This window comes from Phyllobates terribilis, unplaced genomic scaffold, assembly GCF_046119375.1.
Source record: "Phyllobates terribilis strain yellow unplaced genomic scaffold, ASM4611937v1 Scaffold_24__1_contigs__length_18792416, whole genome shotgun sequence".
In the NCBI taxonomy this organism is placed as follows: domain Eukaryota; kingdom Metazoa; phylum Chordata; class Amphibia; order Anura; family Dendrobatidae; genus Phyllobates; species Phyllobates terribilis.
Window position 1 is genome coordinate 957101 of NW_027362784.1, and position 27498 is coordinate 984598.

Below are 27498 nucleotides of genomic sequence, written 5' to 3' on the forward strand. Positions count from 1 at the left end.
TGCATGCAGCATGTATTGGGTGATCCAAATGCATGACGCATGTCATGGGGGTCCCACATGCATGCCGCATGTCATGGGGGCCGCAAATGCATGCCGCATGTCATGGGGGCCTCACATGCATGCCGCATGTCATGGGGGTCCAAATGCATGCCGCATGTCATGGCGGCCCCAAATGCATGACTCATGTCATGGGGCCCCACGTGCATGCCGCATGTCATGGGGGATCCAAACTCATGCCGCATGTCAATGGGGCCCCAAGCGTATGCTGCATGTTATGGGGGCCCCATGTGCATGCCACATGTAATGGGGGCCCCACATGCATGCGGCATGTCATAGGGGCCCCACGTGCATGTCGCATGTCTCAGGTACCCCAAATGCATGCAGCATGTTATGCAGGCCCGAAATGCATGCTGCTTGTCATGGGGGCCCCAAATGCATGCCGCATGTCATGGGGGCTCCACGTGCATGCCGCATGTAATGGGGCCCCCAAACTCATGCCGCATGTCAATGGGGCCCCAAGCGTATGCCGCATGTTATGGGGGCCCCATGTGCATGCCACATGTAATGGGGGTGCCAAATGCATGCGGCATGTCATAGGGGCCCCACGTGCATGCCGCATGTCTCAGGTACCCCAAATGCATATTATGCAGGCCCCAAATGCATGTCGCATGTCATGGGGGACCAAATGCATGCCGCATGTCATGGGGCCCAACATGCATGCTGCATGTCTTGGGGCCCCACATGCATGCCGCATGTCATGGGGCCACAAATGCATGTGGCATGTCATGGGGGCCCCACTTGCATGCAGCATGTAATGGGTGATCCAAATGCATGACGCATGTCATGGGGGTCCCACATGCATGCCGCATGTCATGGGGGCCGCAAATGCATGCCGCATGTCATGGGGGCCTCACATGCATGCCGCATGTCTTGTGGCCCAAATGCATGCCTCATGTCATGGGGGCCATAAATGCATGCTGCATGTCATGGGTGCCCAAAGTGCATGCCGCATGTATTGGGGGCCCCAACTGCATGCCGCATATCATGGGGCCCCACATGCATGCCACATGTTATGGGGGCCCCACATGCATGCCGCATTTCATGGGGAACCCAAATGCATGCCGCATGTCTTGGGGGCCCCAAATGCATGCCGCATGTCATGGCGGCCCCAAATGCATGACTCATGTCATGGGGGCCCCACGTGCATGCCGCATGTCATGGGGGATCCAAACTCATGCCGCATGTCAATGGGGCCCCAAGCGTATGCTGCATGTTATGGGGGCCCCATGTGCATGCCACATGTAATGGTGGCCCCACATGCATGCGGCATGTCATAGGGGCCCCACGTGCATGTCGCATGTCTCAGGTACCCCAAATGCATGCAGCATATTATGCAGGCCCCAAATGCATGCTGCTTGTCATAGGGGCCCAAATGCATGCCGCATGTAATGGGGCCCCCAAATTTATACCGTGTGTCATAGGGGCCCCACATGCATGGCGCATGTCATGGGGGCCCCACGTGCATGTCGCATGTAATGGGGGATTCAAATGCATGCCGCATGTCATGGGGGTCCCACATGCATGCCGCATGTCATGGGGGCTCCAAATGCATGCCTCAAGTCATGGGGCCCCAAATGCATCCCTCATGTCATGGCGGCCCCAAATGCATGACTCATGTCATGGGGGACCCAAATGCATGCAGCTTGTCATAGGTGCCCCACGTGCATGCCGCATGTCTCAGGTCCCCCAAATGCATGCCACATGTCATGGGGGCCCCACATGCATGCCGCATTTCATGGGGGCGCCAAATGCATGCGGCATGTCATAGGGGCCCAACGTGCATGCCGCATGTCTCAGGAACCCCAAATGCATGCAGCATGTTATGCATGCCGCATGTCATGGGGGCCCAAATGCATGCCGCATGTCATGGGGGCCCAACATGCATGCTGCATGTCATGGGGCCCCCAAATGCATGCCGCATGTCATGGGGGCTCCACATGCATGCCGCATGTCATGGGGGCCCAAATGCTTGCAGCATGTCATGGGGGCCCCAAATGCATGCCGCATGTCATGTGGGACCCACGTGCATGCCGCATGTCTTGGGGCCCACAAATGCATGCCGCATGTCATGGGGGCCCCAAATGCATGCCTCATGTCACGGGGGCCACAAATGTATGCAGCATATAATGGGGGCCCCACGTGCATGCCGCATGTCATGGGGCCCCCCAAATGCATGCCTCATGTCATAGGGGCCCCACATGCATGGAGCATGTCATGGGGGCCCCACATGCATGGCGCATGTCATGGGGGGCCCACATGCATGCCGCATGTCATGGGGGCCCCACTTGCATGCATTATGTAATGGGGGATCCAAATGCATGACGCATGTCATGGGGTCCCCATGTGCATGCCGCATGTCATGAGGGCGCCGCATGCATGCCGCATGTCATGGGGGCCCAAAATGCATGCCGCATATCATGGGGGACCCACGTGCATGCGGCATGTCATGGGGCCCCACTTGCATGCAGCATGTAATGGGTGATCCAAATGCATGACGCATGTCATGGGGGTCCCACATGCATGTCGCATGTCATGGGGGCCCCAAATGCATGCGGCATGTCATAGGGACCCACGTGCATACCACATGTCAAGGGGGCCCCAAATGCATGCTGCATGTCCGGGGGACCCACGTGCATGCCGCATTTCATGGGGGCCCAAATGCATGCCGCATGTCATGGGGGCCATAAATGCATGCCGCATGTCATGGGTGCCCAAAGTGCATGCCGCATGTATTGGGGGCCCCAACTGCATGCCGCATATCATGGGGCCCCACATGCATGCCACATGTCATGGGGGCCCCACATGCATGCCGCATTTCATGGGGGACCCAAATGCATGCCGCATGTCATGGGGGATCCAAACTCATGCCGCATGTCAATGGGGCCCCAAGCGTATGCTGCATGTTAGGGGGGCCCCATGTGCATGCCGCATGTATTGGGGGCCCCAACTGCATGCCGCATATCATGGGGCCCCACATGCATGCCCCATGTTATCGGGGCCCCAATTGCATGCCGCATGTCATAGGGGCCCCACATGCATGGCACATGTCATGGTGCCCCACATGCATGCAGCATGTCATGGGGGCCCCAAATACATGCCACATGTCATGGGGGCCCCACGTGCATGCCGCATGTATTGGGGTCCCACGTGCATGCCGAATGTCGTGGGGCGCAAAATGCATGACTCAAGTCATGGGGGCCCCAATTGCATACCGCATATCAAGGGGGCCCCACGTGCATGCCACATGTATTGGGGGCCCCAAATGCATGCCACATGTCATGAGGGCACCGCATGCATGCCGCATGTCATGGGGCCCCGCAAGCATTCCGCATGTCATGGGGCCCCAAATGTATGCCACATTTCATGGGGGCCCCGCGTGCATGCCGCATGTCATGGGGCACACCAAATGCATGCAGCATGTCTTGGGGCCCACAAATGCATTCCGCATGTCATGGGGGCCATAAATGCATGGCGCATGTCATGGGTGCCCAAAGTGCATGCCGCATGTATTAGAGGCCCCAACTGCATGCCGCATATCATGGGGCCCCACATGCATGCCACATGTCATGGCGGCCCCACATGCAGGCCGCATTTCATGGGGGACCCAAATGCATGCCGCATGTCTTGGGGGCCCCAAATGCATGCCGCATGTCATGGGGGCTCCACGTGCATGCCGCATGTCATGGGGGCCCAAATGCTTGCAGCATGTCATGGGGGCCCCAAATGCATGCCGCATGTCATGGGGGCCCCACGTGCATGACGCATGTAATGGGGGCCCCACGTGCATGCCGCATGTCTTGGGGCCCACAAATGCATGCCGCATGTCATAGGGGTCCCACATGCATGGTGCATTTGATGGGGGCCCTACATGCATGCCGCATGTCATGGGGGCCCCAAATGCATGCCTCAAGTCGTGGGGGCCCCAAATGCATGCCGCATATCATGGGGTTCCCACATGCATGCCGCATGTCATGTGGGCCCCAAATGCATGCCGCATGTCATCGGGGCCCCAATTGCATGCCGCATGTCATATGGGGCCCCACATGCATGGCGCATGTCATGGTGCCCCGCATGCATGCCGCATGTCATGGTGCCCCACGTGCATGCCGCATGTATTGGGGTCCCACGTGCATGCCGAATGTCATGGGGGCCCAAAATGCATGACTCATGTCATGGGGGCCCCAAATGCATGCCGCATATCAAGGGGGCCCCACGTGCATGCCACATGTATTGGGGGCCCCAAATGCATGCCGCATGTCATGAGGGCGCCGCATGCATGCAGCATGTCATGGGGGCCCCGCAGGCATGCCACATATCATGGGGGCCTCACGTGCATTCCGCATGTCATGGGGGCCCCAAATGCATGCTGCATGTCATGGGGGCCCCACGTGCATGCCTCATGTCACGGGGGCCACAAATGTATGCTGCATGTCATGGGGGCCCCACGTGCATGCCGCATGTCATGGGGCCCCCAAATGCATGCCGCATGTCATAGGGGCCCCACATGTATTGCACATGTCATGGGGGCCCCACGTGCATGCCGCATGTCATGGGGGCCCCACATGCATGCCACATGTCATAGGGGCCCAAATGCATGCCGCATGTCATGGGGGCCCAAATGCATGCCGCATGTCATGGGGGCCATAAAAGCATGCCGCATGTTATGGGTGCCCAAAGTGCATGCCACATGTATTGGGGGCCCCAACTGCATGCCGCATATCATGGGGCCCCACATGCATGCCACATGTCATGGGGGCCCCACATGCATGCCGCATTTCATGGGGGACCCAAATGCATGCCGCATGTCTTAGGGGCCCCAAATACATGACTCATGTCATGGGGGCCCCACGTGCATGCCGCATGTCATGGGGGATCCAAACTCATGCCGCATGTCAATGGGGCCCCAAGCGTATGCTGCATGTTATGGGGGCCCCATGTGCATGCCACATGTAATGGGGGCCCCACATGCATGCGGCATGTCATAGGGGCCCCACGTGCATGCCTCATGTCTCAGGCACCCCAAATGCATGCAGCATGTTATGCAGGCCCCAAATCCATGCCTCTTGTCATGGGGGCCCAAATGCATGCACATGCATGGCGCATGTCATGGGGGCCCCACATGCATGTCACATGTCATGGAGGCCCCAAATGCATGCCGCATGTAATGGGTGCCCCACTTGCATGCAGCATGTAATGGGTGATCCAAATGCATGACGCATGTCATGGGGGTCCCAGATGCATGTCGCATGTCATGGGGGCCCCAAATGCATGCGGCATGTCATGGGGGCCCCACTTGCATGCAGCATGTAATGGGTGATTCAAATGGATGACGCATGTCATGGGCGTCCCACATGCATGTCGCATGTCATGGGGGCCCCAAATGCATGCAGCATGTCATGGGGGCCCCACTTGCATGCAGCATGTAATGGGTGATCCAAATGCATGACGCATGTCATGGGGGTCCCACATGCATGTCGCATGTCATGGGGGCCCCAAATGCATGCGGCATGTCATAGGGGCCCCACGTGCATACCACATGTAAAGGAGGCCCCAAATGCATGCTGCATGTCCTGGGGGCCCAAATGCATGCCGCATGTCATGGGGGCCATAAAAGCATGCTGCATGTCATGAGTGCCCAAAGAGCATGCCGCATGTATTGGGGTCCCCAACTGCATGCCGCATATCATGGGGCCCCACATGCATGCCACATGTCATGGGGGCCCCACATGCATGCCACATGTCATGGGGGCCCCACATGCATGCCGCATTTCATGGGGGACCCAAATGCATGCCGCATGTCTTGGGGGCCCCAAATGCATGCCGCATGTCATGGCGGCCCCACGTGCATGCCGCATGTCATGGGGGATCCAAACTCATGCCGCATGTCAATGGGGCCCCAAGCGTATGCTGCATGTTATGGGGGCCCCATGTGCATGCCACATGTATTGTGGGCCCCACATGCATGCGGCATGTCATAGGGGCCCCACGTGCATGCCGCATGTCTCAGGTACCCCAAATGCATGCAGCATGTTGTGCAGGCCCCAAATGCATGCCGCTTGTCATTGGGGCCCAAATGCATGCCGCATGTCATGGGGGCCCCAAATGCATGCCGCATGTCATGGGGTCTCCACGTGCATGCCGCATGTCATGGGGGCCCAAATGCATGCCGCATGTCATGGGGGCCCCAAATGCATGCCGCATGTCATGAAGGCCCCACGTGCATGCCGCATGTCATGGGAGACCCACGTGCATGCCGCATGTATTGGGGTCCCACGTGCATGCCGAATGTCATGGGGGCCCAAAATGCATGACTCAAGTCAAGGGGGCCCCAAATGCATGACGCAGATCAAGGGGGCCCCACGTGCATGCCGCATGTACTGGGGGCCCCAAATGCATGCCGCATGTCATGAGGGCCCCACGTGCATGCCGCATGTCATGGGAGCCCCACGTGCATGCCGCATGTATTGGGGTCCCACGTGCATGCCGAATGTCATGGGGGCCCAAAATGCATGACTCAAGTCATGGGGGCCCCAAATGCATGCCACATATCAAGGGGGCCCCACGTGCATGCCGCATGTATTGGGGACCCCAAATGCATGCCACATGTCATGGGGCCCCCCAAATGCATGCAGCATGTCTTGGGGCCCACAAATGCATGCCGCATGTCATGGGGGCCATAAATGCATGCCGCATGTCATGGGTGCCCAAAGTGCATGCCACATGTATTGGGGGCCCCAACTGCATGCCGCATATCATGGGGCCCCACATGCATGCACACGTCATGGGGGCCCCACATGCATGCCGCATTTCATGGGGGACCCAAATGCATGCCGCATGTCTTGGGGGCCCCAAATGCATGCCGCATGTCATGGCGGCCCCAAATGCATGACTCATGTCATGGGGGCACCACGTGCATGCCGCAAGTCATGGGGGATCCAAACTCATGCCGCATGTCAATGGGGCCCCAAGTGTATGCTGCATGTTATGGGGGCCCCATGTGCATGCCGCATGTCTCAGGTACCCCAAATGCATGCAGCATGTTATGCACGCCCCAAATGCATGCCGCTTGTCATGATGGCCCAAATGCATGCCGCATGTCATGGGGGCCCAAATGCATGCCGCATGTCATGGGGGCTACACGTGCATGCCGCATGTAATGGGGCCCACAAAATCATGCCGCGTGTCATAGGGGCCCCACATGCATTCCGCATGTCATGGAGGCCCCACATGCATGCCGCATGTCATGGGGGCCCAAATGCTTGCCGCATGTCATGGGTTCCATAAATGTATGCCGCATGTCATGGGGGCCCCACATGCATGCCGTATTTCATGGGGGACCGAAATGCATGCCGCTTGTCATGGGGGCCCCAACTGCATGCCGCATATCATGGGGCCCCACATGCATGCCCCATGTGATCAGGGCCCCAATTGCATGCCGCATGTCATAGGGGCCCCACATGCATGGCGCATGTCATCATGCCCCACATGCATGCCGCATGTCATGGCGGCCCCAAATGCATGCCGCATGTCATGGGAGCCCCACGTGCATGCCGCATGTATTGGGGTCCCACGTGCATGCCGAATGTCATGGGGGCCCAAAATGCATGACTCAAGTCATGGGGGCCCCAAATGCATGCCACATATCAAGGGGGCCCCACGTGCATGCCGCATGTATTGGGGACCCCAAATGCATGCCACATGTCATGGGGCCCCCCAAATGCATGCAGCATGTCTTGGGGCCCACAAATGCATGCCGCATGTCATGGGGGCCATAAATGCATGCCGCATGTCATGGGTGCCCAAAGTGCATGCCACATGTATTGGGGGCCCCAACTGCATGCCGCATATCATGGGGCCCCACATGCATGCACACGTCATGGGGGCCCCACATGCATGCCGCATTTCATGGGGGACCCAAATGCATGCCGCATGTCTTGGGGGCCCCAAATGCATGCCGCATGTCATGGCGGCCCCAAATGCATGACTCATGTCATGGGGGCACCACGTGCATGCCGCAAGTCATGGGGGATCCAAACTCATGCCGCATGTCAATGGGGCCCCAAGTGTATGCTGCATGTTATGGGGGCCCCATGTGCATGCCGCATGTCTCAGGTACCCCAAATGCATGCAGCATGTTATGCACGCCCCAAATGCATGCCGCTTGTCATGATGGCCCAAATGCATGCCGCATGTCATGGGGGCCCAAATGCATGCCGCATGTCATGGGGGCTACACGTGCATGCCGCATGTAATGGGGCCCACAAAATCATGCCGCGTGTCATAGGGGCCCCACATGCATTCCGCATGTCATGGAGGCCCCACATGCATGCCGCATGTCATGGGGGCCCAAATGCTTGCCGCATGTCATGGGTTCCATAAATGTATGCCGCATGTCATGGGGGCCCCACATGCATGCCGTATTTCATGGGGGACCGAAATGCATGCCGCTTGTCATGGGGGCCCCAACTGCATGCCGCATATCATGGGGCCCCACATGCATGCCCCATGTGATCAGGGCCCCAATTGCATGCCGCATGTCATAGGGGCCCCACATGCATGGCGCATGTCATCATGCCCCACATGCATGCCGCATGTCATGGCGGCCCCAAATGCATGCCGCATGTCATGGGGGCCCCACGTGCATGCCGCATGTATTGGGGTCCCACGTGCATGCCGAATGTCATGGGGGCCCAAAATGCATGCCGCATATCAAGGGGGCCCCACGTGCATGTCGCATGTATTGGGGGCCCCAACTGCATGCCGCATATCATGGGGCCCCACATGCATGCCACATGTCATGGGGGCCCCACATGCATGCCGCATTTCATGGGGGACCCAAATGCATGCCGAATGTCTTAGGGGCCCCAAATGCATGACTCATGTCATGGGGGCCCCACGTGCATGCCGCATGTCATGGGGGATCTAAACTCATGCCGCATGTCAATGGGGCCCCAAGCGTATGCTGCATGTTATGGGGGCCCCATGTGCATGCCACATGTAATGGGGGCCCCACATGCATGCGGCATGTCATAGGGGCCCCACGTGCATGCCGCATGTCTCAGGTACCCCAAATGCATGCAGCATGTTATGCAGGCCCCAAATGCATGCCGCTTGTCATGGGGGCCCAAATGCATGCCGCATGTCATGGGGGCCATAAATGCATGCCGCATGTCATGGGAGCCCAACGTGCATGCCGCATGTATTGGGGGCCCCAAAATCATGCCGCATGTCATGAGGGCCCCGCATGCATGCCGCATGTCATGGGGGCCCCGCAGGCATTAAGCATATATTGGGGCCCCAAATGCATGCCGCATGTCATGAGGTCCCCAAATGCATGCCGCATGTCATGGGGGCCCCACATGCATGCCGCATGTCATGGGGACCCCACATGCATGCAGCATGTAATGGGTGATCCAAATGCATGCCGCATGTATTGGGGGCCTAAACTGCATGCCGCATATCATGGGGCCCCACAAGCATGCCACATGTCATGGGGGCCCCACATGCATGCCGCATGTCAATGGGGCCCCAAGCGTATGCCGCATGTTATGGGGGCCCCATGTGCATGCCACATGTTATGGGGGCCCCAAATGCATGCGGCTTGACATAGGTGCCCCACGTGCATGCCGCATGTCTCTGGTCCCCCAAATGCATGCCACATGTCATGGGGGCCCCACATGCATGTCGCATTTCATGGGGGACCCAAATGCATGCCGCATGTCATGGGGGCCCCAAATGCATGCCGCATGTCATGGCGGCCCCAAATGCATGACTCATGTCATGGGGGCCCCACGTGCATGCCGAATGTCATGTGGGATCCAAACTCATGCCGCATGTCAATGGGGCCCCAAGCGTATGCCGCATGTTATGGGGGCCCCATGTGCATGCCACATGTAATGGGGGCGCCAAATGCATGCGGCATGTCATAGGGGCCCCACGTGCATGCCGCATGTCTCAGGTACCCCAAATGCATGCAGCATGTTATGCAGGCCCCAAATGCATGTCGCATGTCATGGGGGCCCAAATGCATGCCGCATGTCATGGGGCCCAACATGCATGCCGCATGTCTTGGGGCCCAAAAATGCATGCCACATGTCATGGGGGCCACAAATGCATGCAGCATGTCATGGGGGCCCCACTTGCATGCAGCATGTAATGGGTGATCCAAATGCATGACGCATGTCATGGGGGTCCCACATGCATGCCGCATGTCATGGGGGCCGCAAATGCATTCCGCATGTCATGGGGGCCTCACATGCATGCCGCATGTCATGGGGGTCCAAATGCATGCCGCATGTCATGGGGGCCATAAAAGCATGCCGCATGTCATGGGTGCCCAAATTGCATGCCGCATGTATTGGGGGCCCAAACTGCATGCCGCATATCATGGGGCCCCACATGCATGCCACATGTTATGGGAACCCCACATGCATGCCGCATTTCATGGGGAACCCAAATGCATGCCGCATGTCTTGGGGGCCCCAAATGCATGTCGCATGTCATGGCGGCCCCAAATGCATGACTCATGTCATGGGGGCCCCACGTGCATGCCGCATGTCATGGGGGATCCAAACTCATGCCGCATGTCAATGGGGCCCCAAGCGTATGCTGCATGTTATGGGGGCCCCATGTGCATGCCACATGTAATGGGGGCCCCACATGCATGCGGCATGTCATAGGGGCCCCACGTGCATGTCGCATGTCTCAGGTACCCCAAATGCATGCAGCATGTTATGCAGGCCCCAAATGCATGCTGCTTGTCATGGGGGCCCAAATGCATGCCGCATGTCATGGGGGCCCCAAATGCATGCCGCATGTCATGGGGGCTCCACGTGCATGCCGCATGTAATGGGGCCCCCAAATTCATGCCGTGTGTCATAGGGGCCCCACATGCATGCCGCATGTCAATGGGGCCCCAAGCGTATGCCGCATGTTATGGGGGCCCCATGTGCATGCCACATGTAATGGGGGCGCCAAATGCATGCGGCATGTCATAGGGGCCCCACGTGCATGCCGCATGTCTCAGGTACCCCAAATGCATGCAGCATGTTATGCAGGCCCCAAATGCATGCTGCTTGTCATGGGGGCCCAAATGCATGCCGCATGTCATGGGGGCCCCAAATGCATGCCGCATGTCATGGGGGCTCCACGTGCATGCCGCATGTAATGGGGCCCCCAAATTCATGCCGTGTGTCATAGGGGCCCCACATGCATGGCGCATGTCATGGGGGCCCCACGTGCATGTCGCATGTAATGGGGGATTCAAATGCATGCCGCATGTCATGGGGGTCCCACATGCATGCCGCATGTCATGGGGGCTCCAAATGCATGCCTCAAGTCATGGGGCCCCAAATGCATCCCTCATGTCATGGCGGCCCCAAATGCATGACTCATGTCATGGGGGACCCAAATGCATGCAGCTTGTCATAGGTGCCCCACGTGCATGCCGCATGTCTCAGGTCCCCCAAATGCATGCCACATGTCATGGGGGCCCCACATGCATGCCGCATTTCATGGGGGCGCCAAATGCATGCGGCATGTCAAAGGGGCCCAACGTGCATGCCGCATGTCTCAGGTACCCCAAATGCATGCAGCATGTTATGCAGGACCCAAATGCATGCCGCATGTCATGGGGGCCCCAAATGCATGCCGCATGTCATGGGGGCTCCAAATGCATCCCTCATGTCATGGCGGCCCCAAATGCATGACTCATGTCATGGGGGACCCAAATGCATGCAGCTTGTCATAGGTGCCCCACGTGCATGCCGCATGTCTCAGGTCCCCCAAATGCATGCCACATGTCATGGGGGCCCCACATGCATGCGGCATTTCATGGGGGCGCCAAATGCATGCGGCATGTCATAGGGGCCCAACGTGCATGCCGCATGTCTCAGGTACCCCAAATGCATGCAGCATGTTATGCATGCCGCATGTCATGGGGGCCCAAATGCATGCCACATGTCATGGGGGCCCCGCAGGCATTCCGCATGTCATGGGGGCCTCACGTGCATTCTGCATGTTATGGCGGTCCCACGTGAATGCCGCATGTCATGGGGCCCCCCAAATCCATGCCTCGTGTCATAGGGGCCCCACATGCATGGCGCATGTCATGGGGGGCCCACATGCATGCCGCATGTCATGGGGGCCCCACTTGCATGCATCATGTAATGGGGGATCCAAATGCATGCTGCATGTCCTGGGGGCCCCACGTGCATGCCGCATGTATTGGGGGCCCCAAATACATGTCGCATGTCATGAGGGCGCCGCATGCATGCCGCATGCCATGGGGGCCCCACTTGCATGCAGCATGTCATAAGGGCCCCACGTGCATACCACATGTCATGGGGTCCCCAAATGCATGCTGCATGTCCTGGGGGCCCCACGTGCATGCCGCATGTCATGGGGCCCCAAATGCATGCCGCATGTCATGGGGGCCCCACATGCATGCCGCATGTCATGGGGGCCCCACATGCATGCCGCATTTCTTGGGGGACCCAAATGCATGCCGAATGTCTTAGGGGCCCCAAATGCATGACTCATGTCATGGGGGCCCCACGTGCATGCCGCATGTCATGGGGGATCCAAACTCATGCCGCATGTCAATGGGGCCCCAAGCGTATGCTGCATGTTATGGGGGCCCCATGTGCATGCCACATGTAATTGGGGCCCCACATGCATGCGGCATGTCATAGGGGCCCCACGTGCATGCCGCATGTCTCAGGTACCCCAAATGCATGCAGCATGTTATGCAGGCCCCAAATGCATGCCGCTTGTCATGGGGGCCCAAATGCATGCCGCATGTCATGGGGGCCCAAATGCATGCCGCATGTCATAGGGGCCCCACATGCATGGCGCATGTCATCATGCCCCACATGCATGCCGCATGTCATGGCGGCCCCAAATGCATGCCGCATGTCATGGGGGCCCCACGTGCAAGCCGCATGTATTGGGGTCCCACGTGCATGCCGAATGTCATGGGGGCCCAAAATGCATGCCGCATATCAAGGGGGCCCCACGTGAATGCCGCATGTATTGGGGGCCCCAAATGCATGCAGCATGTCATGAGGGCGCCGCATGCATGCCGCATGTCATGGGGCCCCGCAGGCATTCCGCATGTCATGGGGGCCCACGTGCATGCCACAGGTCTTGGGGCCCACAAATGCATGCCACATGTCATAGGGGCCCCACATGCATGGCACATGTCATGGGGGGCCCACATGCATGCCGCATGTCATGGTGGCCCCACTTGCATGCATCATGTAATGGGGGATCCAAATGCATGACGCATGTCATGGGGTCCCCACGTGCATGCCGCATGTCATGAGGGCGCCGCATGCATGCCGTATATCATGGGGGCCCCACGTGCAAATCACATGTCATGGGGCCCCCCAAATGCATGCCGCATGTCATAGGGGCCCCACATGTATGCCACATGTCATGGGGGCCCCACTTGCATGCAGCATGTAATGGGTGATCCAAATGCATGACGCATGTCATGGGGGTCCCACATGCATGTCGCATGTCATGGGGGCCCCAAATGCATGCGGCATGTCATGGGGGCCCCACTTGCATGCAGCATGTAATGGGTGATTCAAATGCATGACGCATGTCATGGGGGTCCCACATGCATGTCGCATGTCATGGGGGCCCCAAATGCATGCAGCATGTAATGGGTGATCCAAATGCATGACGCATGTCATGGGGGTCCCACATGCATGTCGCATGTCATGGGGGCCCCAAATGCATGCGGCATGTCATAGGGGCCCCACGTGCATACCACATGTAAAGGAGGCCCCAAATGCATGCTGCATGTCCTGGGGGCCCCACGTGCATGCCACATGTCATGGGGGCCCCAAATGCATGCCGCATGTCATGGGGGCCCCACATGCATGCCGCATGTCATGGGGGCCCAAATGCATGCCGCATGTCATGGGGGCCATAAATGCATGCCTCATGTCATGGGTGCCCAAAGTGCATGCCGCATGTATTGGAGTCCCCAACTGCATGCCGCATATCATGGGGCCCCACATGCATGCCACATGTCTTTGGGGCCCCAAATGCATGCCGCATGTCATGGCGGCCCACGTGCATGCCGCATGTCATGGGGGATCCAAACTCATGCCGCTTGTCAATGGGGCCCCAAGCGTATGCTGCATGTTATGGGGGCCCCATGTGCATGCCACATGTATTGGGGGCCCCACATGCATGCGGCATGTCATAGGGGCCCCACGTGCATGCCGCATGTCTCAGGTACCCCAAATGCATGCAGCATGTTGTGCAGGCCAGAAATGCATGCCGCTTGTCATGGGGGCCCAAATGCATGCCGCATGTCATGGGGGCCCCAAATGCATGCCGCATGTCATGGGGGCTCCACGTGCATGCCGCATGTCATGGGGGCCCAAATGCTTGCAGCATGTCATGGGGGCCCCAAATGCATGCCGCATGTCATGGGAGCCCCACGTGCATGCCGCATGTATTGGGGTCCCACGTGCATGCCGAATGTCATGGGGGCCCAAAATTCATGACTCAAGTCATGGGGGCCCCAAATGCATGCCGCATATCAAGGGGGCCCCACGTGCATGCCGCATGTATTGGGGCCCCAAATGCATGCCGCATGTCATGAGGGCCCCACGTGCATGCCGCATGTCATGGGAGCCCCACGTGCATGCCGCATGTATTGGGGTCCCACGTGCATGCCGAATGTCATGGGGGCCCAAAATGCATGACTCAAGTCATGGGGGCCCCAAATGCATGCCGTATATCAAGGGGGCCCCACGTGCATGCCGCATGTATTGGGGACCCCAAAAGCATGCCGCATGTCATGGGGCCCACCAAATGCATGCAACATGTCTTGGGGCCCACAAATGCATGCCGCATGTCATGGGGGCCATAAATGCATGCCGCATGTCATGGGTGCCCAAAGTGCATGCCACATGTATTGGGGGCCCCAACTGCATGCCGCATATCATGGGGCCCCACATGCATGCACATGTCATGGGGGCCCCACATGCATGCCGCATTTCATGGGGGACCCAAATGCATGCCGCATGTCTTGGGGGCCCCAAATGCATGCCACATGTCATGGCGACCCCAAATGCATGACTCATGTCATGGGGGCCCCAAGTGCATGCCGCAAGTCATGGGGGATCCAAACTCATGCCGCATGTCAATGGGGCCCCAAGCATATGCTGCATGTTATGGGGGCCCCATGTGCATGCCACATGTAATGGGGGCCCCACATGCATGCGGCATGTCATAGGGGCCCCACGTGCATGCCGCATGTCTCAGGTACCCCAAATGCATGCAGCATGTTATGCAGGCCCCAAATGCATGCCGCTTGTCATGGGGGCCCAAATGCATGCCGCATGTCATGGGGGCCCCAAATGCATGCCGCATGTCATAGTGGCCCCAAATGCATGCTGCACGTCATGGGGGCCCCAAATGCATGCCGCATGTCATGGGGGCTTCACTTGCATGCCGCATGTCATGGGGGCCCAAATGCTTGCAGCATGTCATGGGGGCCCCAAATGCATGCCGCATGTCATGGGGGCCCCAAATGCATGCCGCATGTCATAGTGGCCCCAAATGCATGCTGCATGTCATGAGGGCCCCACGTGCATGCCGCATGTCATGGGAGCCCCAAATGCATGCCACATATCATGGGGGCCCCGCTTGCATGCCGCATGTCATTGGGGCCCCACAGGCATTCCGCATGTTATGGGGGCCTCACGTGCATTCCGCATGTCATGTTGGCCCCACATGCATGATGCATGTCATTGGGGACCCACGTGCTTGCCGCATGTCATGGGGGCCCAAATGCATGCCACATGTATTGGGGGCCCCAACTGCATGCCGCATATCAAGGGGCCCCACATGCATGCCCCATGTCATCGGGGCCCCAATTGCATTCCGCATGTCATAGGGGCCCCACAAGCATGGCGCATGTCATGGTGCCCCACATGCATGCCGCATGTCATGGGGGCCCCAAATGCATGCCGCATGTCATGGGGGCCCCAAGTGCATGCCGCATGTATTGGGGTCCCACGTGCATGCCGAATGTCATGGGGGCCCAAAATGCATGCCACATATCAAGGGGGCCCCACGTGCATGCCGAATGTATTGGGGGCCCCAAATGCATGCCGCATGTCATGAGGGTGCCGCATGCATGCCGCATGTCATGGGGCCCCGCAGGCATTCCGCATGTCATGGGGGCCCCACATGCATGGCACATTTCATGGGGGCCCCACATGCATGCCGCATAGCATGGGGGCCCAAAATGCATGCCGCATATCAAGGGTGCCCCACGTGCATGCCGCATGTATTGGGGCCCCCAAATGCATGCCGCATGTCATGAGGGCGCCGCATGCATGCCGCATGTCATGGGGCCCACAAATGCATGCCGCATGTCAAGGGGGGCCCACGTGCATGCCACAGGTCTTGGGGCCCACAAATGCATGCCACATGTCATAGGGGCCCCACATGCATGGCACATTTTATGGGGGCCCTACATGCATGCCGCATGTCATGGGGCCCAACATGCATGCTGCATGTCTTGGGGCCCCACATGCATGTCGCATGTCATGGGGGCCCAAATGCTTGCAGCATGTCATGGGGGCCCCAAATGCATGACGCATATCATGGGGGCCCCACGTGCATGACGCATGTAATGGGGGCCCCACGTGCATGCCGCATGTCTTGGGGCCCACAAATGCATGCCGCATGTCATGGGGGCCACAAATGCATGCGGCATGTCATGGGGGCCCCACTTGCATGCAGCATGTAATGGGTGATCCAAATGCATGACGCATGTCATGGGGGTCCCACATGCATGCCGCATGTCATGGGGGCCGCAAATGCATTCCGCATGTCATGGGGGCCTCACATGCATGCCGCATGTCATGGGGGCCCAAATGCATGCCGCATGTCATGGGGGCCATAAATGCATGCCGCATGTCATGGGTGCCCAAAGTGCATGCCGCATGTATTGGGGGCCCCAACTGCATGCCGCATATCATGGGGCCCCACATGCATGCCGCATGTCTTGGGGGCCCCAAATGCATGCCGCATGTCATGGCGGCCCCAAATGCATGACTCATGTCATGGGGGCTCCACGTGCATGCCGCATGTCATGGGGGATCCAAACTCATGCCGCTTGTCAATGGGGCCCCAAGCGTATGCTGCATGTTATGGGGGCCCCATGTGCATGCCACATGTAATGGGGGCCCCACATGCATGCGGCATGTCATAGGGGCCCCACGTGCATGTCGCATGTCTCAGGTACCCCAAATGCATGCAGCATGTTATGCAGGCCCCAAATGCATGCTGCTTGTCATGGGGGCCCAAATGCATGCCGCATGTCATTGGGGCCCCAAATGCATGCCGCATGTCATGGGGGCTCCAAGTGCATGCCGCATGTAATGGGGCCCCCAAATTCATGCCGTGTGTCATAGGGGCCCCACATGCATGGCGCATGTCATGGGGGCCCCACGTGCATGTCGCATGTAATGGGGGATTCAAATGCATGCCGCATGTCATGGGGGTCCCACATGCATGTCGCATGTCATGGGGGCTCCAAATGCATGCCTCAAGTCATGGGGCCCCAAATGCATCCCTCATGTCATGGCGGCCCCAAATGCATGACTCATGTCATGGGGGACCCAAATGCATGCCACATGTCATGGGGGCCCCACATGCATGCATCATGTAATGGGGGATCCAAATGCATGACGCATGTCATGGGGTCCCCACGTGCATGCCGCATGTCATGAGGGCGTCGCATGCATGCCGCATGCCATGGGGGCCCAAAATGCATGCCTCAAGTCATGGGGGCCCCAAATGCATGCTGCATATCATGGGGGCCCCACGTGCATGCCGCATGTATTGGGGGCCCCAAATACATGTCGCATGTCATGAGGGTGCCGCATGCATGCCGCATGCCATGGGGGCCCCACTTGCATGCAGCATGTCATAAGGGCCCCACGTGCATACCACATGTCATGGGGTCCCCAAATGCATGCCGCATGTCATGGGGGCCATAAAAGCATGCCGCATGTCATGGGTGCCCAACGTGCATGCCGCATGTATTGGGGGCCCCAACTGCATGCCGCATATCATGGGGCCCCACATGCATGCCACATGTCATGGGGGCCCCAACTGCATGCCGCATATCATGGGGCCCCACATGCATGACTCATGTCATGGGGGCCTCACGTGCATGCCGCATGTCATGGGGGATCCAAACTCATGCCGCATGTCAATGGGGCCCCAAGCGTATGCTGCATGTTATGGGGCCCCCATGTGCATGCCACATGTAATGGGGGCCCCACATGCATGCGGCATGTCATAGGGGCCCCACGTGCATGCCGCATGTCTCAGGTACCCCAAATGCATGCAGCATGTTATGCAGGCCCCAAATGCATGCCGCTTGTCATAGGGGCCCAAATGCATGCCGCATGTCATGGGGGCCCAAATGTATGCCGCATGTCATGGGGGCTACACGTGCATGCCGCATGTAATGGGGCCCACAAAATCATGCCGCGTGTCATAGGGGCCCCACATGCATTCCGCATGTCATGGAGGCCCCACATGCATGCCGCATGTCATGGGGGCCCAAATGCTTGCCGCATGTCATGGGTTCCATAAATGTATGCCGCATGTCATGGGGGCCCCACATGCATGCCGCATTTCATGGGGGACCCAAATGCATGCCGCTTGTCATGGGGGCCCCAACTGCATGCCGGATATCATGGGGCCCCACATGCATGCCCCATGTCATCAGGGCCCCAATTGCATGCCGCATGTCATAGGGGCCCCACATGCATGGCGCATGTCATCATGCCCCACATGCATGCCGCATGCCATGGCGGCCCCAAATGCATGCCGCATGTCATGGGGGCCCACGTGCATGCCGCATGTATTGGGGTCCCACGTGCATGCCGAATGTCATGGGGGCCCAAAATGCATGCCGCATATCAAGGGGGCCCCACGTGCATGCCGCATGTATTGGGGGCCCCAAATGCATGCAGCATGTCATGAGGGTGCCGCATGCATGCCGCATGTCATGGGGCCCCGCAGGCATTCCGCATGTCATGGGGGCCCCACATGCATGGCACACTTCATGGGGGCCCCACATGCATGCCGCATAGCATGGGGGCCCAAAATGCATGCCGCATATCAAGGGGGCCCCACGTGCATGCCGCATGTATTGGGGCCCCCAAATGCATGCCGCATGTCATGAGGGCGCCGCATGCATGCCGCATGTCATGGGGCCCACAAATGCATGCCGCATGTCATAGGGGCCCCACATGCATGGCACATTTCATGGGGGCCCCACATGCATGCCGCATATCATGGGGGCCCCAAATGCATGCAGCATGTCATGGGGGGCCCACGTGCATGCCACAGGTCTTGGGGCCCACAAATGCATGCCACATGTCATAGGGGCCCCACATGCATGGCACATTTTATGGGGGCCCTACATGCATGCCGCATGTAATGGGGGCCCCAAATGCATGCCTCAAGTCATGGGGGCCCCAAATGCATGCCACATATCATGGGGCCCCACATGCATGCCACATGTCATGGGGGCCCCACATGCATGCCACATTTTATGGGGGACCCAAATGCATGCATGCCGCATGTCATTGGGGCCCCGCAGGCATTCCGCATGTCATGGGGGCCTCACGTGCATTCCGCATGTTATGGCGGTCCCACGTGAATGCCGCATGTCATGGGGCCCCCCAAATCCATGCCTCATGTCATGGGTGCCCAACGTGCATGCCGCATGTATTGGGGGCCCCAACTGCATGCCGCATATCATGGGGCCCCACATGCATGCCGCATTTCATGGGGGACCCAAATGCATGCCGAATGTCTTAGGGGCCCCAAATGCATGACTCATGTCCTGGGGGCCCCACGTGCATGCCGCATGTCATGGGGGATCCAAACTCATGCCGCATGTCAATGGGGCCCCAAGCGTATGCTGCATGTTATGGGGGCCCCATGTGCATGCCACATGTAATGGGGGCCCCACATGCATGCGGCATGTCATAGGGGCCCCACGTGCATGCCGCATGTCTCAGGTACCCCAAATGCATGCAGCATGTTATGCAGGCCCCAAATGCATGCCGCTTGTCATGGGGGGCCCAAAATGCATGCCGCATGTCATGGGGGCCATAAATGCATGCCTCATGTCATGGGGGCCCAACGTGCATGCCGCATGTATTGGGGGCCCCAAAATCATGCCGCATGTCATGAGGGCCCCGCAGGCATTAAGCATATATTGGGGCCCCAAATGCATGCCGCATGTCATGAGGTCCCCAAATGCATGCCGCATGTCATGGGGGCCCCAAATGCATGCCGCATGTCATGGCGGCCCCAAATGCATGACTCATGTCATGGGAGCCCCACATGCATGCCGCATGTCATGGCGGCCCCAAATGCATGACTCATGTCATGGGGGCCCCACATGCATGCCGCATTTCATGGGGGACCCAAATGCATGCGGCTTGTCATAGGTGCCCCACGTGCATGCCGCATGTCATGGCGGCCCCAAATGCATGACTCATGTCATGGGGGCCCCACATGCATGCCGCATTTCATGGGGGACCCAAATGCATGCCGCATGTCATGGGGGCCCCAAATGCATGCCGCATGTCATGGCGGCCCCAAATGCATGACTCATGTCTTGGGGGCCCCACGTGCATGCCGCATGTCATGTGGGATCCAAACTCATGCCGCATGTCAATGGGGCTCCAAGCGTATGCCGCATGTTATGGGGGCCCCATGTGCATGCCACATGTAATGGGGGCGCCAAATGCATGCGGCATGTCATAGGGGCCCCACGTGCATGCCGCATGTCTCAGGTACCCCAAATGCATGCAGCATGTTATGCAGGCCCCAAATGCATGTAGCATGTCATGGGGGCCCAAATGCATGCCGCATGTCATGGGGCCCAACATGCATGCTGCATGTCTTGGGGCCCCACATGCATGCCGCATGTCATGGGGGCCCAAATGCTTGCAGCATGTCATGGGGGCCCCAAATGCATGACGCATATCATGGGGGCCCCACGTGCATGCCGCATGTCTTGGGGCCCACAAATGCATGCCGCATGTCATGGGGGCCACAAATGCATGCGGCATGTCATGGGGGCCCCACTTGCATGCAGCATGTAATGGGTGATCCAAATGCATGACGCATGTCATGGGGGTCCCACATGCATGCCGCATGTCATGGGGGCCGCAAATGCATGTCGCATGTCATGGGGGCCTCACATGCATGCCGCATATCATGGGTGACCAAAGTGCATGCCGCATGTATTGGGGGCCCCAACTGCATGCCGCATATCATGGGGCCCCACATGCATGCCACATGTTATGGGGGCCCCACATGCATGCCGCATTTCATGGGGAACCCAAATGCATGCCGCATGTCTTGGGGGCCCCAAATGCATGCCGCATGTCACGGCGGCCCCAAATGCATGATTCATGTCATGGGGGCCCCACGTGCATGCCGCATGTCATGGGGGATCCAAACTCATGCCGCATGTCAATGGGGCCCCAAGCGTATGCTGCATGTTATGGGGGCCCCATGTGCATGCCACATGTAATGGGGGCCCCACATGCATGCGGCATGTCATAGGGGCCCCACGTGCATGTCGCATGTCTCAGGTACGCCAAATGCATGCAGCATGTTATGCAGGCCCCAAATGCATGCTGCTTGTCATGGGGGCCCAAATGCATGCCGCATGTTATGGGGGCCCCAAATGCATGCCGCATGTCATGGGGGCTCCACGTGCATGCCGCATGTAATGGGGCCCCCAAATTCATGCCGTGTGTCATAGGGGCCCCACATGCATGGCGCATGTCATGGGGGCCCCACGTGCATGTCGCATGTAATGGGGGATTCAAATGCATGCCGCATGTCATGGGGGCTCCAAATGCATGCCTCAAGTCATGGGGCCCCAAATGCATCCCTCATGTCATGGCGGCCCCAAATGCATGACTCATGTCATGGGGGACCCAAATGCATGCAGCTTGTCATAGGTGCCCCACGTGCATGCCGCATGTCTCAGGTCCCCCAAATGCATGCCACATGTCATAGGGGCCCCACATGCATGCCGCATTTCATGGGGGCGCCAAATGCATGCGGCATGTCATAGGGGCCCAACGTGCATGCCGCATGTCTCAGGTACCCCAAATGCATGCAGCATGTTATGCATGCCGCATGTCATGGGGGCCCAAATGCATGCCACATGTCATGGGGGCCCCACATGCATGCATCATGTAATGGGGGATCCAAATGCATGACGCATGTCATGGGGTCCCCACGTGCATGCCGCATGTCATGAGGGCGTCGCATGCATGCCGCATGCCATGGGGGCCCAAAATGCATGCCTCAAGTCATGGGGGCCCCAAATGCATGCTGCATATCATGGGGGCCCCACGTGCATGCCGCATGTATTGGGGGCCCCAAATACATGTCGCATGTCATGAGGGCGCCGCATGCATGCCGCATGCCATGGGGGCCCCACTTGCATGCAGCATGTCATAAGGGCCCCACGTGCATACCACATGTCATGGGGTCCCCAAATGCATGCCGCATGTCATGGGGGCCATAAAAGCATGCCGCATGTCATGGGTGCCCAACGTGCATGCCGCATGTATTGGGGGCCCCAACTGCATGCCGCATATCATGGGGCCCCACATGCATGCCACATGTCATGGGGGCCCCAACTGCATGCCACATATCATGGGGCCCCACATGCATGACTCATGTCATGGGGGCCTCACGTGCATGCCGCATGTCATGGGGGATCCAAACTCATGCCGCATGTCAATGGGGCCCCAAGCGTATGCTGCATGTTATGGGGCCCCCATGTGCATGCCACATGTAATGGGGGCCCCACATGAATGCGGCATGTCATAGGGGCCCCACGTGCATGCCGCATGTCTCAGGTACCCCAAATGCATGCAGCATGTTATGCAGGCCCCAAATGCATGCCGCTTGTCATAGGGGCCCAAATGCATGCCGCATGTCATGGGGGCCCAAATGTATGCCGCATGTCATGGGGGCTACACGTGCATGCCGCATGTAATGGGACCCACAAAATCATGCCGCGTGTCATAGGGGCCCCACATGCATTCCGCATGTCATGGAGGCCCCACATGCATGCCGCATGTCATGGGGGCCCAAATGCTTGCCGCATGTCATGGGTTCCATAAATGTATGCCGCATGTCATGGGGGCCCCACATGCATGCCGCATTTCATGGGGGCCCACGTGCATGCCGCATGTATTGGGGTCCCACGTGCATGCCGAATGTCATGGGGGCCCAAAATGCATGCCGCATATCAAGGGGGCCCCACGTGCATGCCGCATGTATTGGGGGCCCCAAATGCATGCAGCATGTCATGAGGGCGCCGCATGCATGCCGCATGTCATGGGGCCCCGCAGGCATTCCGCATGTCATGGGGGCCCCACATGCATGGCACATTTCATGGGGGCCCCACATGCATGCCGCATAGCATGGGGGCCCAAAATGCATGCCGCATATCAAGGGGGCCCCACGTGCATGCCGCATGTATTGGGGCCCCCAAATGCATGCCGCATGTCATGAGGGCGCCGCATGCATGCCGCATGTCATGGGGCCCACAAATGCATGCCGCATGTCATAGGGGCCCCACATGCATGGCGCATTTCATGGGGGCCCCACATGCATGCCGCATATCATGGGGGCCCCAAATGCATGCAGCATGTCATGGGGGGCCCACGTGCATGCCACAGGTCTTGGGGCCCACAAATGCATGCCACATGTCATAGGGGCCCCACATGCATGGCACATTTTATGGGGGCCCTACATGCATGCCGCATGTAATGGGGGCCCCAAATGCATGCCTCAAGTCATGGGGGCCCCAAATGCATGCCACATATCATGGGGCCCCACATGCATGCCACATGTCATGGGGGCCCCACATGCATGCCACATTTTATGGGGGACCCAAATGCGTGCATGCCGCATGTCATTGGGGCCCCGCAGGCATTCCGCATGTCATGGGGGCCTCACGTGCATTCCGCATGTTATGGCGGTCCCACGTGAATGCCGCATGTCATGGGGCCCCCCAAATCCATGCCTCATGTCATGGGTGCCCAACGTGCATGCCGCATGTATTGGGGGCCCCAACTGCATGCCGCATATCATGGGGCCCCACATGCATGCCACATGTCATGGGGGCCCTACATGCATGCCGCATTTCATGGGGGACCCAAATGCATGCCGAATGTCTTAGGGGCCCCAAATGCATGACTCATGTCATGGGGGCCCCACGTGCATGCCGCATGTCATGGGGGATCCAAACTCATGCCGCATGTCAATGGGGCCCCAAGCGTATGCTGCATGTTATGGGGGCCCCATGTGCATGCCACATGTAATGGGGGCCCCACATGCATGCGGCATGTCATAGGGGCCCCACGTGCATGCCGCATGTCTCAGGTACCCCAAATGCATGCAGCATGTTATGCAGGCCCCAAATGCATGCCGCTTGTCATGGGGGGCCCAAAATGCATGCCGCATGTCATGGGGGCCATAAATGCATGCCTCATGTCATGGGGGCCCAACGTGCATGCCGCATGTATTGGGGGCCCCAAAATCATGCCGCATGTCATGAGGGCCCCGCATGCATGCCGCATGTCATGGGGGCCCCGCAGGCATTAAGCATATATTGGGGCCCCAAATGCATGCCGCATGTCATGAGGTCCCCAAATGCATGCCGCATGTCATGGGGGCCCCACATGCATGCCGCATGTCATGGCGGCCCCAAATGCATGACTCATGTCATGGGAGCCCCACATGCATGCCGCATGTCATGGCGGCCCCAAATGCATGACTCATGTCATGGGGGCCCCACATGCATGCCGCATTTCATGGGGGACCCAAATGCATGCGGCTTGTCATAGGTGCCCCACTTGCATGCCGCATGTCATGGCGGCCCCAAATGCATGACTCATGTCATGGGGGCCCCACATGCATGCCGCATTTCATGGGGGACCCAAATGCATGCCGCATGTCATGGGGGCCCCAAATGCATGCCGCATGTCATGGCGGCCCCAAATGCATGACTCATGTCTTGGGGGCCCCACGTGCATGCCGCATGTCATGTGGGATCCAAACTCATGCCGCATGTCAATGGGGCTCCAAGCGTATGCCGCATGTTATGGGGGATTCAAATGCATGCCGCATGTCATGGGGGTTCCACATGCATGCCACATGTCATGGGGGCTCCAAATGCATGCCTCAAGTCATGGGGCCCCAAATGCATCCCTCATGTCATGGGGGCCCCACATGCATGCCACATTTCATGGGGGCGCCAAATGCATGCGGCATGTCATAGGGGCCCAACGTGCATGCCGCACGTCTCAGGTACCCCAAATGCATGCAGCATGTTATGCATGCCGCATGTCATGGGGGCCCAAATGCATGCCGCATGTCATGGGGGCTCCACATGCATGCCGCATGTCATGGGGCCCCAAATGCATGCTGCATGTCATGTGGGACCCAAGTGCATGCCGCATGTCTTGGGGCCCACAAATGCATGCCGCATGTCATAGGGGCCCCACATGCATAGCGCATTTCATGGGGGCCCTACATGCATGCCGCATGTCATGGGGGCCACAAATGTATGCAGCATATAATGGGGGCCCCACGTGCATGCCGCATGTCATGGGGCCCCCCAAATGCATGCCTCATGTCATAGGGCCCCCACATGCATGGAGCATGTCATGGGGGCCCCACATGCATGGCGCATGTCATGGGGGGCCCACATGCATGCCGCATGTCATGGGGGCCCCACTTGCATGCATTATGTAATGGGGGATCCCAATGCATGACGCATGTCATGGGGTACCCACGTGCATGCGGCATGTCATAAGGGCGCCGCATGCATGCCGCATGTCATGGGGGCCCAAAATGCATGTCTCAAGTCATGGGGGCCCCAAATGCATGCCGCATATCATGGGGGCCCCACTTGCATGCAGCATGTAATGGGTGATCCAAATGCATGACGCATGTCATGGGGGTCCCACATGCATGTCGCATGTCATGGGGGCCCCAAATGCATGCGGCATGTCATAGGGACCCACGTGCATACCACATGTCAAGGGGGCCCCAAATGCATGCTGCATGTCCGGGGGGACCCACGTGCATGCCGCATTTCATGGGGGCCCAAATGCATGCCGCATGTCATGGGGGCCATAAATGCATGCCGCATGTCATGGGTGCCCAAAGTGCATGCCGCATGTATTGGGGGCCCCAACTGCATGCCGCATATCATGGGGCCCCACATGCATGCCACATGTCATGGGGGCCCCACATGCATGCCGCATTTCATGGGGGACCCAAATGCATGCCGCACGTCTTGGGGGCCCCAAATGCATGCCGCATGTCATGGCGGCCCCAAATGCATGACTCATGTCATGGGGGCCCCACGTGCATGCCGCATGTCATGGGGGATCCAAACTCATGCCGCATGTCAATGGGGCCCCAAGCGTATGCTGCATGTTAGGGGGGCCCCATGTGCATGCCGCATGTATTGGGGGCCCCAACTGCATGCCGCATATCATGGGGCCCCACATGCATGCCCCATGTTATCGGGGCCCCAATTGCATGCCGCTTGTCATAGGGGCCCCACATGCATGGCGCATGTCATGGTGCCCCACATGCATGCAGCATGTCATGGGGGCCCCAAATGCATGACGCATGTCATGGGGGCCCCACGTGCATGCCGCATGTATTGGGGTCCCACGTGCATGTCGAATGTCGTGGGGGCCCAAAATGCATGACTCAAGTCATGGGGGCCCCAATTGCATGCCGCATATCAAGGGGGCCCCACGTGCATGCCGCATGTATTGGGGTCCCCAAATGCATGCCGCATGTCATGAGGGCGCCGCATGCATGCCGCATGTCATGGGGCCCCGCAGGCATTCCGCATGTCATGGGGCCCCAAATGTATGCCACATTTCATGGGGGCCCCGCGTGCATGCCGCATGTCATGGGGCACACCAAATGCATGCAGCATGTCTTGGGGCCCACAAATGCATGCCGCATGTAATGGGGGCCTTAAATGCATGCCGCATGTCATGGGTGCCCAAAGTGCATGCCGCATGTATTGGGGGCCCCAACTGCATGCCGCATATCATGGGGCCCCACATGCATGCCACATGTCATGGCGGCCCCACATGCATGCTGCATGTCATGGGGGCCCCAAATGCATGCCTCAAGTCGTGGGGGCCCCAAATGCATGTCGCATATCATGGGGTTCCCACATGCATGCCGCATGTCATGGGGGCCCCAAATGCATGCCGCATGTCATCGGGGCCCCAATTGCATGCCGCATGTCATAGGGGCCCCACATGCATGGCGCATGTCATGGTGCCCCACATG